Raw genomic sequence first — 12,824 nt, forward strand, 5'->3', positions numbered from 1 at the left:
GTGATAATCACCCAAGTTGGTAACTGCTGAGAGCACATTGGTAGGCGCAGCCGAACCATTATTTGCAAGAACAGTAGACGTTTTTGTTGTATAGTATATATTGTGACGAATATTAGTGACACTAAGTGATACTCACATCACTAGTCTGATGCTAAGTAAATGAAGTCACAACAACAATAAAGCAGACAGTCACTTGTATCTACATAAACGAATCAATCAATATGTCTACACATATGTAAATACCCGAAGCCGAGAAGCAAAGCAAAACCACATGCATATATCTGAGATACTCCCGAAAGTATGCAATGAGAGAAGCTATAAAATCGTGCATCTGTAGTTACAGCTGAGTAATTTTATAGCTGATAACTAACTAGTAAGTTCTGGAAATAGAAGCGCATAGAAATATGTCAACGAGGAAGCCGCACAGTATAAAAGCAGCGACAGTGGAGGCGCGGCAATCAGTTTGATTTAAGCAAGCTATTAGTTGTGACGTATCAGTGTTATTGTGTGTTATTTACTTTAATAAAGGTCATTTTGCATTATTGAATATTAGATATATTTTTTATTTATTTATTTATTCAACAGTTTAGCGATACGAACGTTAGCAGAAGGTTGTAAATAAGAAGAATTTCAGAAAATTCATTCCAATTAGTGTCAGAGGAGGAATTGTTGAATAAATTCCGAAGACTTCGAATACAACTTGGAAATGGCAAAGTTAAGTGAATTAAAGATACAGCAACTTAAAAAAAAGTTGGAAGCCCGTGGATTGAATACAACCGGCAATAAGATCGAACTTCAAGCACGGCGACGAGACGCTATGGAGTCGGAAGGAATTAATGTGGACGATGATGTTTTCCATCTTGATGGGGACGAGACAACAACAAAAATTGAAGAGAAGAACGGAAGTACGAGTCCAGTCGTAAGCGGCGAGAATAATGCGATATTGGCTATGTTATCACAGATATCGATAAAAATGGAAACCCAGGAAACACGCATAACAAAAATTTCATCACAAATATCCACAAATATGTCAGCACAGCTCGAAGTACAAAAGACAAATATAACATCGCAACTCGAATCGCAGGAGACACGCATAACATCAAAGAAGATGGAAACTCAACTGGAAGAACAGAAGACAAATATGACATCTCAGTTGGCTGAACAGTTGAAAGCACAAGCATATCCTCGCAGCTGGAGGCGCAGTAGATAAGGGTATCATCGAAGCTGGAGGCACAAGATACAAAACTATTGCAGTTTGAGAAAAAATTCGAGGCAAAAGTGGATGCTTTGACAGGTCGTATACAGGAAATGCAATTTAATCGCCCGGCTGTTTCAGCGAGTAATCCAAAGTTAAAAACACCATCCTTTGACGGTTCTGTTCCTTTCCAGGTCGTTAAGCTACAATTTGATAAGACCGCAACAGTGGACAACTGGAATGCTGAAGATAACGTTGCTGCACTGTTCATGGCATTGAAAGGGCCTGTAGCTGAGATTTTACAAACCATTCCAGAGGGCGAACGAAACTGTTATGAAGCATTGATGGCCGCTGTAGAACGACGGTGGAAACGAGACGTCGCTAAATTACTTTGCATCTGCATTGGTGTTACTTTTGTAATATCCAAATAATTACTACTATCGTAAGCAGAAAAGCTAACGGTGGACTATGGTTATCATGCATTTGCTCCAATGTTATTTCCGGCAGACGCGCATCAAACATAATAAATAATGTACGCACAGCCAAATCGATTATATCTGGTATCTTGCCAATTTCTTGCAATTTCAATTCTGCTGGTGAAACATCTTCAAAAACACTAGCAAATATTTTCCGTATATGTGTTTACGCAATTGTACAACATCATTTCGTATATTATCGATTTCTTGTATAAACGTGGTGTGCATACTGTTTTAATTACTTGGTCTATTTCATATTTTACAACTGGACCAAATAATGGTGTATAACTTTCTTCTTGATAAACACCATCCCATTCACCTTTACCGTACCTGAATTATACTGCATGTTTTCGGGGTGAACCGATGGCAAGTTGGCAAATATACGCCTGTTCTGCCTGACATAACATATTAGGAAGCTTAGGCTGATTGAAGACCTTCACCAAGCGATGCAACATTATCACGTTTCTGAATGACGTAAAATCTAAAAGTTCAAAACGTGGCAATATGTACACAAATACTTGCGAATATATAACTAAATTCTCAGCTATGAATGTACTAAATCGCTGACTTACTGCCACTTCACTGCCGCTGTCGCTAGGATTCATATTCTTAGATCCTTTAGGAGTTGCGCTATTATTTTTTTTATTTTTATTCATCGAACACATAACGCCAAGGCTGTATATATTTTAGCCGAAGTTCTAACACAACTGAAAGTGAGCTATCCAGTGGCCATCGTCCAATAATACTTTTAGAAATGGATAAATACGGGCTTTTATCATTGGATGGGCTAACTTTCGTAGGATGGCCATGGGTGTACGATCCATGTGCATTGAGTTGGCAAAGCCTTGTACATGATTAACGAGTATGCTCACGACACGTATAAATTCTCTGTTAGGTAGATCCCTTGCCTCATCAGTGTCATAGCGTAGCCAAGTATCTACAAGAAAAAATGTAATACTGATTTCGTGCGCCAGCAATGTCGCGGCGGCTCACAACTGATCGCAAAAAAAAAATACGATCGCATCTGGATTGTCGGGTACGAATGTGCAAAGGTTTTCAGCCGTCAGGAAAAAGTAGACAGTTGTGGTACATTCATTGTATACGTGCGTGCGTACGCGCGTTCAATATGAGCGGGGTGACTTGTCGCCGAAAGAGATCAATGTTGACGAGATCAGCATAGAAGAGTGAGTATTTGCCTCATTGTAGCATTACACTGACTTTGTTAGGCAAGAGCTTTAAACTAAAATCAAATTTAATTGCTTCATTAAGTAGTCGATAGCATAGGCGCAGCATTGGCCCCACAAAAAAAAAAAAAAATTATAAATAAATTCGTGTAATATATCGAAGCACATTGGTGAATTTTCTGTTATAGTGGCACGCAGACCCCAACCAAGTCCACCACTTCCAATGCCAAACACGGACTGGATAATTACCGGTAATATATGTTGTAGTTCACGCAAGCTACAGCGTTCAAACAATTGTGTCAATTGCACACATCGGTCCGTTATGGGATTATTTAATAGCTTCACTATACGATTACTAAGATTTTCATTATAAAACGCCATGATTTTTGTCCCTTTGCTATATATTTTCCACTGGTTCATTAATTTTTACCAAAATAGTCGGTTTGTTTGCTACAAAACGGTGGTAAGCTTCGACAGTGATGTTAATGCCTCAACCAGATTTGTAAATGAGTATATCTGAAAGTAAAAGAAGCAAAATTAATTAATAAAAGACAACCTAATCTGCAACAAGTATACTCACCACCGCGTTCTTTAAATGAATAACTTTTTGCCATTCAGGAAATTGAAAAGCGTAGTAAATGTCAAATTTCTGCACTCCATTTCTGACTGTCAGTGCACTGCGTTACCGACATTGGTGGGTCTTATGCGCTGCTGCACGCCACATATGTCGCGCATTACATATCTCGATCAATCATTCATTTGGTCGAGATTTAAAATAATTAATTCCACGAGTCTCAACATTATCGACAAAACACGTCAAAAATAATGTTGAATGGTGGGAATGCAACTCTGTTATACCTTTTCAGTCAGTTTTCGAACCGTTCCGTGTGGTGGCAGGACACTTGTTGTGAAAATAAATTTCACATCAAAAATAAAATTTAGAAATACGTCAGCGACATCTACCGACAAAAGTCCAATTATGACCGTACTAAAATACTAAAGCACCATCCAGAGTGAATGCATAAGTGCTAAAATCATTTTTTTCGTTCTTTGCGCACATAATCATTTACTTATGGCCTTTAGTCTTTTATTTCAATTAAAATTTCCTGCTTTCTTTTGCGAAAAATACAGGGGATATCTTTGTTTTTACCCCATCCGAACACCATTGGCTACCAAACAAGCCCAATACGATCATAACAATAAACGCTCCCACTTCCAGAAATGACTGGATTCACGCTGAAACGCTCTAAACGGAGGCACGCGCCAATGCGTTCACTGTTGCTTGCCGTTTGTGCAACAACACGTAGTGAGACTGTGCCTGATATGCCGGAGTATGTCGACCGAAGCGCGTATACGCTAAACCGCCTTGAAATATGCCCCAGCCAGGATCGATGCCGACGGTGTAATGAGCAACACCATACTACGCTCCATATCGACGACGACCAGCCGCTGCCAACGCAAGGTAATAACGACGGCGATGACGCGAGCTCGGATGGAGTACTCTCCATCCACGTTACTGAGCAACACAAGTCATGGGCAAGGAAGGTAGAAGAAGCAGAGGAAGAAGAGAGACTCGCCAACCAAGCAAAGGTAAAACCCGCGCCACAACAGGGCGGCTCGGAGACGCAGCGATTCCGACCACCACTACGCCAGGAGAGACCTGAGTTCCGCTCGATTATGCACGGCACCTTGGTGCGCCCACAAGTCGGGGATGGCGCGGAGACACGTCCTTTCCGCCCATCACACCGCCCTACTGCGAATCCAAAACTAACATTTGCTGAAACGGTATTGCATGCACTGACTCAGGAAACAGCGTCACTTTTGAGTAAGCCCGCATACAAAGCTCATCGCGTGGAAGTGGAAAGGCCAGATTAGGTAGTCACAGTTTTGGAAGCACTGAAGGGATTACAACAAAAAAATGTCGTAGTTATGAAGTGTTTCAAGTGCAGTACCCGAAGTCCATTGCACGTCATTACAGCACCGGTCAGGGTATGGCTGGTCGTAAACGCAAAGCTCAGAACTTGCCCCAGTTATTGAATGTCGTGTGATACCTATATCGCAAACTGGCAGGAAATCGTACAGTCCTACCGTCAAAGGAAATGCGGATGGCAAGGAGCGTATACTGACTGTAGATACGGGCGCATCTCATTCTTTAATCCGATCTGATTTGGTCAACAGAAGAGTAAAGCCATTACCTGGATCAAGGCTGCGTACGGTCACTGGCGAGTATAACCAAGTCCTGGGAGAAGTGATCTGTGAAGTCTTAATTGGGAAGGTCATAGTTCTACACAAATTCGTTGTAGCGGAGATTATTGATGAAGTTATATTGGGAGTGGACTTCTTAGTTGACCATGACATCAGGATCGACATGCAGAGAAGGATTATGCATTATAAGAACCAGGATATACCACTTAACTTCAGTTTGGAGAAAGGGTTCAGTAGTAATCGAGTACTGGTGGAGAAGACTCAACAAATACCACGAAAGTAAAAGGCAATGGTTGATGGATCAAATGGGCGACATAAAGCGAAATCAAAAGTACCTGCGAGAGAAACACTCGCATTGACAAAACCAAATGGAAGCACAAAAACGAAGGGACGAATTTCCCAGAAAGAATGCGAGGGTAGTTTCAAGCAGGGGCGCACTACTGTTGTGAAACGTGGGAATGATACTGATTATGCGAAGCCAATCAGTCAAAGCGCAAGCCCTATGAAGTAGTTCATTGCCCAAACAACAGAGTGAGGGAACGGCCCAGGGTAATGAGTAGTATGATGAAACACAGGTACGACAAGAAAAATAATTCGGAAGGTTTCCGAGAGGGAGATTTGGTACTGCTATACAACCCTCGCCGGCGGAAAGGTGTTCTATCTGAATTTTGGTGCAGTTGGGAAGGCCCGTACAGAGTTGTGAAGGCGATCAGTGATGTCATCTACCGCATACAAACAATCGGGAAACCACGAAACAGAAGAGTGGTTCATTTGGATAGGCTAGCAGCGGTTAAATCGAGAGATTTTTCTGATCGGTACTATCAGACTTAGGTGGAGGGCAGTGTGACGACTATTAGTGACACTAAGTGATACTCACATCGCTACTCTGATGTTAAGTAAATGAGGTCACAACGAAAATAAAGCAGACAGTCACTTGTATCTACATAAACGAATCAATCATTATGTCTACACATATGTACGTACACGCAGCTGAGAAGCAACGCACAACCACATGCATATATCTGAGATACTCCCGAAAGTATGCAATGAGAGATGAAGCTATAAAATCGTGCATCTGTAGTTACAGCTGAGTACTTTTATAGCTGATAACTAACTAGTAAGTTCTAGAAATGGAAGCGCCTAGAAATATGTCAAAATGGAAACCGCACAGTATAAAGCAACGACAGTGGGGCACGACAACCAGTTTGATTTCAGCAAGCTATTAGTTGTGACGTATCAGTGTTATTGCGAAGTACTTTAATAAAGGCCATTTTGCATTATTGAATATTAGAGTTATATATTCAACAGTTTAGCGATACGAACGTTAGCAGAAGGTTTCAAATAAGAGGAACTTCAATAAATTCGTTACAATATATATAGTATACATATATATATTTTCGCAATTTCAGCCCCATTTTAACAGCTAGAAGCTTCACATTTCACCAAATGCTTACGTATATAGCATATATTGTTGTCTGAAAAAATCATAGAGATCGGTGGTATATATATTATATACCCCATATAAACTGTCATTTTTGCCCCTTTTTTAGGGCTAGAAGCTTCAAATTCATCAAATTTCATCAAATAGTTACGTCAACGTCATATATTGTTGAAATACCTGATTCGTAGTCATAGTTTTTACATGCAGACCACAAAAAACGTTTGCATCCTCACACAAAGTACTTACCTATTTTTTATTTTATATTTATCTTAAAAATAGTTTAGATATGTCCAACTTTCACCAAATTCTTACGTGTATAGCATATACTGTTGTCTGAAAAAATCATACAGATCGGTGGTATACATATTATATATCTCATACAACCGATTGTTCAGATAAGAAATTTTGCGCAATTTTTGCCCCATTTTAACAACTAGAAGCTTCAAATTTCACCAAATGCTTACGTGTATAGCATATATTGTTGTCTGAAAAAATCATTGAGATCGGTGGTATATATAGTATATATCTCATAGAACCGATTGTTCAGATACGAAACTTTTCGCAATTTCTAGCCCATTTTAACAGCTATAAGCTTCAAATTTCACCGATTGCTTACGTATATAGTATATATTGTTGTGTGAAAAAATCATAGAGATCGGTGATATATATAATATATATGATGGTATATATAGTATATATATATAGTATATATATATTTTTTTTGCAATTCCAGCCCCATTTTAAAAGCTAGAAGCTTCAAGTTTCACCAAATGCTTACGTGTATTGCATATATTGTTGTCTGAAAAAATCATACAGATCGGTGGTAAACATAGTATATATCTCATACAACCGATTGTTTAGATAAGAAACTTTGTTTCAGAATCCAATATAAATAAATTAAATATTTTAGAATCACTACACATCTATGTTAATAAAAATGTTGCAGTTAATCGTGATAGTGGCCCACTGTACTCTAGTCTTTTTTCAGCCTTGCATTAAATTTTCTGTTTTACTTTTTATGGTTGTTGCGTTGCCAATGCGCATTCTCTTATTGCTCTTTTTTGTACTGTATGATATTATAATATTGGAAATTATTTGTTTTTTATTGTTAAGTATTGCTAGGCTTTATTTGTCATCTGATGGACAATGGTTAGTTGACACAAACAACTGAAGAAGGCACCACGCGAGTGTCGAAACAATTTGTATTGTTTTTGTAATTTAAGTTACAAAATAAAAATTATTATTTAAGTGACATTAAGGTGTGTGTTTTTTATTTTTTAGTATAAAATAATTGAACGTTGTCACTTACCACTCAAAAGAAAACATTCAATTGATGGACTAGTTTGCATACAAACAGGCAGACGGACAGACGGACAAGTCTAAATCAACTCAGCTCTTCATCCTGATTATTTCGGTATACTTAATGGTGGGTCTATATATTTTCTTTAAGGACTTACAATTTTGGGATTCGTTGCGAAATTAATATATCATTTCATTTTCATGAAAGGTATAAAAATAGGTAGGTACTTTGTGTGAGGATGCAAAGTTTCAGGTTTTTTGTGGTCTGCATGTAAAAACTATGTATACGAATCACGTATTTCAACAATATATGACGTAAACGTAACTATTTAATGAAATTTGTTGAAATTTGAAGCTTCTAGCCGTAAAAAAGGGCAAAAATGACAGTTTATATGGGGTATATAATATATATACCACCGATCTCTATTATTGTTTCAGACAACAATGTACGCTATATACTACACGTAAGCATTTGGTGCAATGTGAAGCTTCTAGCTGTTAAAATGGGGCAGAAATTGTGAAAAGTTTCTTATCTGAACAATCGGTTGTATGAGATATATACTACATATACCACCGATCTCTATTATTTTTTCAGACAACAATATATGCTATACACGTAAGCATTTGGTGAAATTTGAACATATCTAACCGATTTTAAGATAAATATAAAATAAACAAGTAAGGAAGGCTAAGTTCCGGTGTAACCGAACATTACATACTCAGTTGAGAGCTATGGGCACAAAATAAGGGAAAATCACCTCGTAGTAAAATGAACCTAGGGAACCCTAGAATATGTTTGTATGACATGTGTATCAAATGGAAAGTATTAAAGAGTATTTTAAGAGGGAGTGGGCCATAGTTCTACAGATGGACGCCATTTAGGGATATCGCCATATCGGTGGACCAGGGCTGACTCTAGAATTTGTTTGTTCGATATGGGTATCAAATGAAAGGCGTTAATGAGTATTTTAAAAGGGAGTGAGCCTAAGTTCTATAGGTGGACGCCTTTTACAGATATCGCCATAGAGGTGGACCAGGGGTGACTAGGATAAGTTTGTACGATATGGATATCAAATGAAAGATATTAATGAGTATTTTAAAAGGGAGTGGGCCTTAGTTCTATAGGTGGACGCCTCTTCGAAATATCGCCATGAAGGTGGACCAGGGGTGACTCTAGAATTTGTTTGTACGATATGGGTATCAAATGAAAGGCGTTAATGAGTATTTTAAAAGGGAGTGAGCCTTCTATAGGTGGACGCCTTTTACAGATATCGCCATAAAGGTGGACCAGGGGTGACTAGGATAAGTTTGTACGATATGGATATCAAATGAAAGGTATTAATGAGTATTTTAAAAGGGAGTGGGCCTTAGTTCTATGGGTGGACGCCTTTTCGAGATATCGCCATAAACGTGGACCAGGGGTGACTCTAGAATGTGTTTGCACGATATGGGTATCAAATTAAAGGTATTAATGAGGGTTTTAAAAGGGAGTTGTGGTAGTTGTATATGTGAAGGTGTTTTTGAGATATCGACCAAAATGTGGACCAGGGTGACCCAGAGCATCATCTGTCGGGTACCGGTAATTTTTATATATATGTAATACCACGAACAGTTATCCTTCCAAGATTCCAAGTGCTTCTGATTTCGCCCTGCAAAACTTGTTAAATATCTTCTATTTAATATGGTAGGTGTCACACCCATTTTACAAAGTTTTTTTCTAAAGTTATATTTTGCGTCAATAGACCAATCCAATTACCATGTTTCATCCCTTTTTTGTATTTGGTATATTATTATGGCATTTTTTTCATTTTTAGTAAATTTCGATATCGAAAAAGTGGGCGTGGTCATAGTCGGATTTCGGCCATTTTTTACACCAATATAAAGTGAGTTCAGATAAGTACGTGAACTGAGTTTAGTAGAGATATATCGATTTTTGCTCAAGTTATCGTGTTAACGGCCGAGCGGAAGGACAGACAGTCGACTGTGTATAAAAACTGGGCGTGGCTTCAACCGATTTCGCCCTTTTTCGCAGAAAACAGTTATCGTCCTAGAATCTAACCTCTACCAAATTCACAAGGATTGGTAATGTTTTGTTCGACATATGGAATTAAAAGTATCCTAGAAAATTAAATGAAAAAGGGCGGAGCCACGCCCATTTTCAAAATTTCTTTTATTTTTGTATTTTGTTGCACCATATCATTACTGGAGTTGAATGTTGACATAATTTACTTATATACTGTAAAGCTATTAATTTTCCTTTTAAAATTTTACTTTAAAAAAAAATTTTTTTTTAAAAGTGGGCGTGGTGGTTCTCCGATCGTTCCTGCCAAATTTCATCATGATATCTTCAACGACTGCCAAGTTACAGCTTGCAAAACTTCTAAATTACCTTCTTTTAAAAGTGGGCGGTGCCACGCCCATTGTCCAAAATTTTACTAGTTTTCTATTCTGCGTCATAAGTTCAACTCACCTACCAAGATTCATCGCTTTATCCGTATTTGGTGATGATTTATCGCACTTTTTCGATTTTTCGAAATTTTCGATATCGAAAAAGTGGGCGTGGTTATAGTCCGATATCTTTCATTTTAAATAGCGATCTGAGATGAGTGTATCAATATACCAAATTTCATCAAGGTACCTCAAAATTTACTTAAGTTATCGTGTTAACGGACGGACGGACGGACATGGCTCAATCGAATTTTTTTTCGATACTGATGATTTTGATATATGGAAGTCTATATCTATCTCGATTCCTTTATACCTGTACAACCAACCGTTATCCAACCAAAGTTAATATACTCTGTGAGCTCTGCTCAACTGAGTATATAAATAGGTGGGTACTTTTTGTCAGGATGCAAAGTTCACGTTTTTTGTGGTCTGCATGTAAAAGCTATGGCTACGAATCACGTATTTCAACAATATATGACGTAAACGTAACTATTTGATGAAATTTTGCAGCTTCTAGCCGTAAAAAAGGGGCAAAAGTGACAGTTTATATGGGGTATATAATATATATACTGTTAAACATACTGAATTCATATTGCAACTCTGCAACCCACATATTTACTAAATGAGCAACTCTGATTTATTATAAATTTATGTCATTATAATTTATCCTTCATCTATTACTCTTTCACTTTGGTCTAAACTGTATTACTGAAGAAACGTGTGTCGTTTTACTCTGATTCTACGGACGTCAAGTAAGTAATTATACAACAGGTTATGGACCACAGCTGCTAAAACCACTACGCAAGCAAAGCAAGAAGATGAGTTCTTCATTATATTCTATCGAGGAATTAAATGACTCTATCTACGATTCATGGAGTCTGCAAATAAAAAGTGTTCTCGTTCATCAAGACCTGTGAAACGTCGTATCGGGCGAAGAAGCCAAACCAATTCCCACTGACAAGAATGAAATCGAAGTAAAAAGTTGGAAACTCAAAGATGAAAAAGCATTAGATTCTATAATTCTAAGTGCAACACCGTCGCAAATTACTTATGTGAAAGATGCGGTATCGGCAAGTAATGCGTGGACTACGTTACGTCAGCTACATCGTCCAAGAGGGCCAGTTCGCAAAGTTACCCTTTTCAAACAACTACTTGCTTTTGAGAATGAACGACACCGAGTACATGCAACAATATCTGTGTAATTTTTCATCAATTGTGGACAAATTAGCAGAAATAGGAGTCAATCTCCAAGAGGAATTATATGCAATAATGTTACTCGCTAGTTTGCCCAAGTCATATGAAAATCTTGTTGTTGCGTTGGAAAGTAAAGACGATTTACCTAAACTCGCTGCATTAAAAATAAAATTGACTGAAGAAGGTGAACGTAGAAAAATCACGCGAAGAGAAGAATCACCTGACAGCAAAGTTGAAGTATATATGGCGCGAGCGGACAACGGAAAAAGAACTTTACAAAAGAACAATAACAACAAACAAGATCCTAGCACAAAAAAATCGTACAAATGTTATAATTGCGGACGTAGAGGTCATTACGCGGCTCAATGCAAAGACAGAGAATCAAAAAGAGATCAAAAGCAAACGTCATTCTCCGTGCTCAAACCATCGACCTCAAACATGCTGCGATCCAACATTTGGTGCGTTGACAGCGGGGCATCATCTCATTTATGCTGCAATAGAAACGCATTTACGTCTTTCCGAAAATGGAGTGAAGTTATCACACTTGCTGGAGACAATACAATTAGAGCAGAAGGCATAGGCGAAGTCAAGTTAAAAACTCAATCATTTGAAGTAACTCTCAAACATGTTCTCTATGTGCCTGGAATTCAATGCAATTTTATTTCTGTTGGAAAAGCAGTGCAAAATAATTTGACAGTCACATTTACGAGCGAGTTTGTCAATATAATAAACACGGACGGACAAATTATACTAGAAGCGAAGAAAGTAAATGATCTATTCTTATATGAAGCAGAAGGAAATATTTTTTTTTTGCGAACAGTTCTAATGTCCAAGCCATGAAATGGCATAAGCGGTATGGCCATTTAAATTTTGGCAGCCTTAAACATTTGGTGGAAAAAGAAATGACACTTGGAATGAAAGCCAAAATGGTTGAACGTTTACATTGTGATATTTGTTTAAAGAGCAAATGCTGTGTAAAGCCGTTTTCGAGTGCGAAAACTAGGGCAACAGAAGCATTGGAAATTATCCATACTGACCTGTGTGGTCCGGGGAGTAAAACATCAAATGGTGGCGCTCATTACTTTTTGACATTTATTGACGACTGGTCGAGATTTGTTTTTGTATACTTTATCAAAAGTAAAGATGAAGTCTTTGAAAAATTTAAAATGTTTCAATGTTTTGTTGAGCGACAAACGGGAAGAAAATAAAGATTATTCGCAGTGATAATGGTACTGAGTTTGTAAATAAAGCTTTTGATAAATATTTACAGAAACTCGGAATCAAAAGACAGCTTACTGTTCCGCACACGCCACAACAAAATGGTGTGGCTGAACGATTCAACCGCACACTCTTGGAAATGGCAAGATGCATGATGATCGGTG

General features: G+C 38.0%; 1 pseudogene; it reads right to left on the reverse strand.

The window, feature by feature from the left end:
* Positions 1-1,526: 1,526 nt before the first annotated feature.
* LOC137236101 (sphingomyelin phosphodiesterase 4-like) lies at positions 1,527-3,236 on the reverse strand (annotated as a pseudogene).
* Between the last annotated feature and the right edge of the window lie 9,588 nt (positions 3,237-12,824).

The sequence above is a fragment of the Eurosta solidaginis genome, unplaced genomic scaffold (genome assembly GCF_040869045.1).
Source record: "Eurosta solidaginis isolate ZX-2024a unplaced genomic scaffold, ASM4086904v1 ctg00001328.1, whole genome shotgun sequence".
NCBI lineage: Eukaryota > Metazoa > Arthropoda > Insecta > Diptera > Tephritidae > Eurosta > Eurosta solidaginis.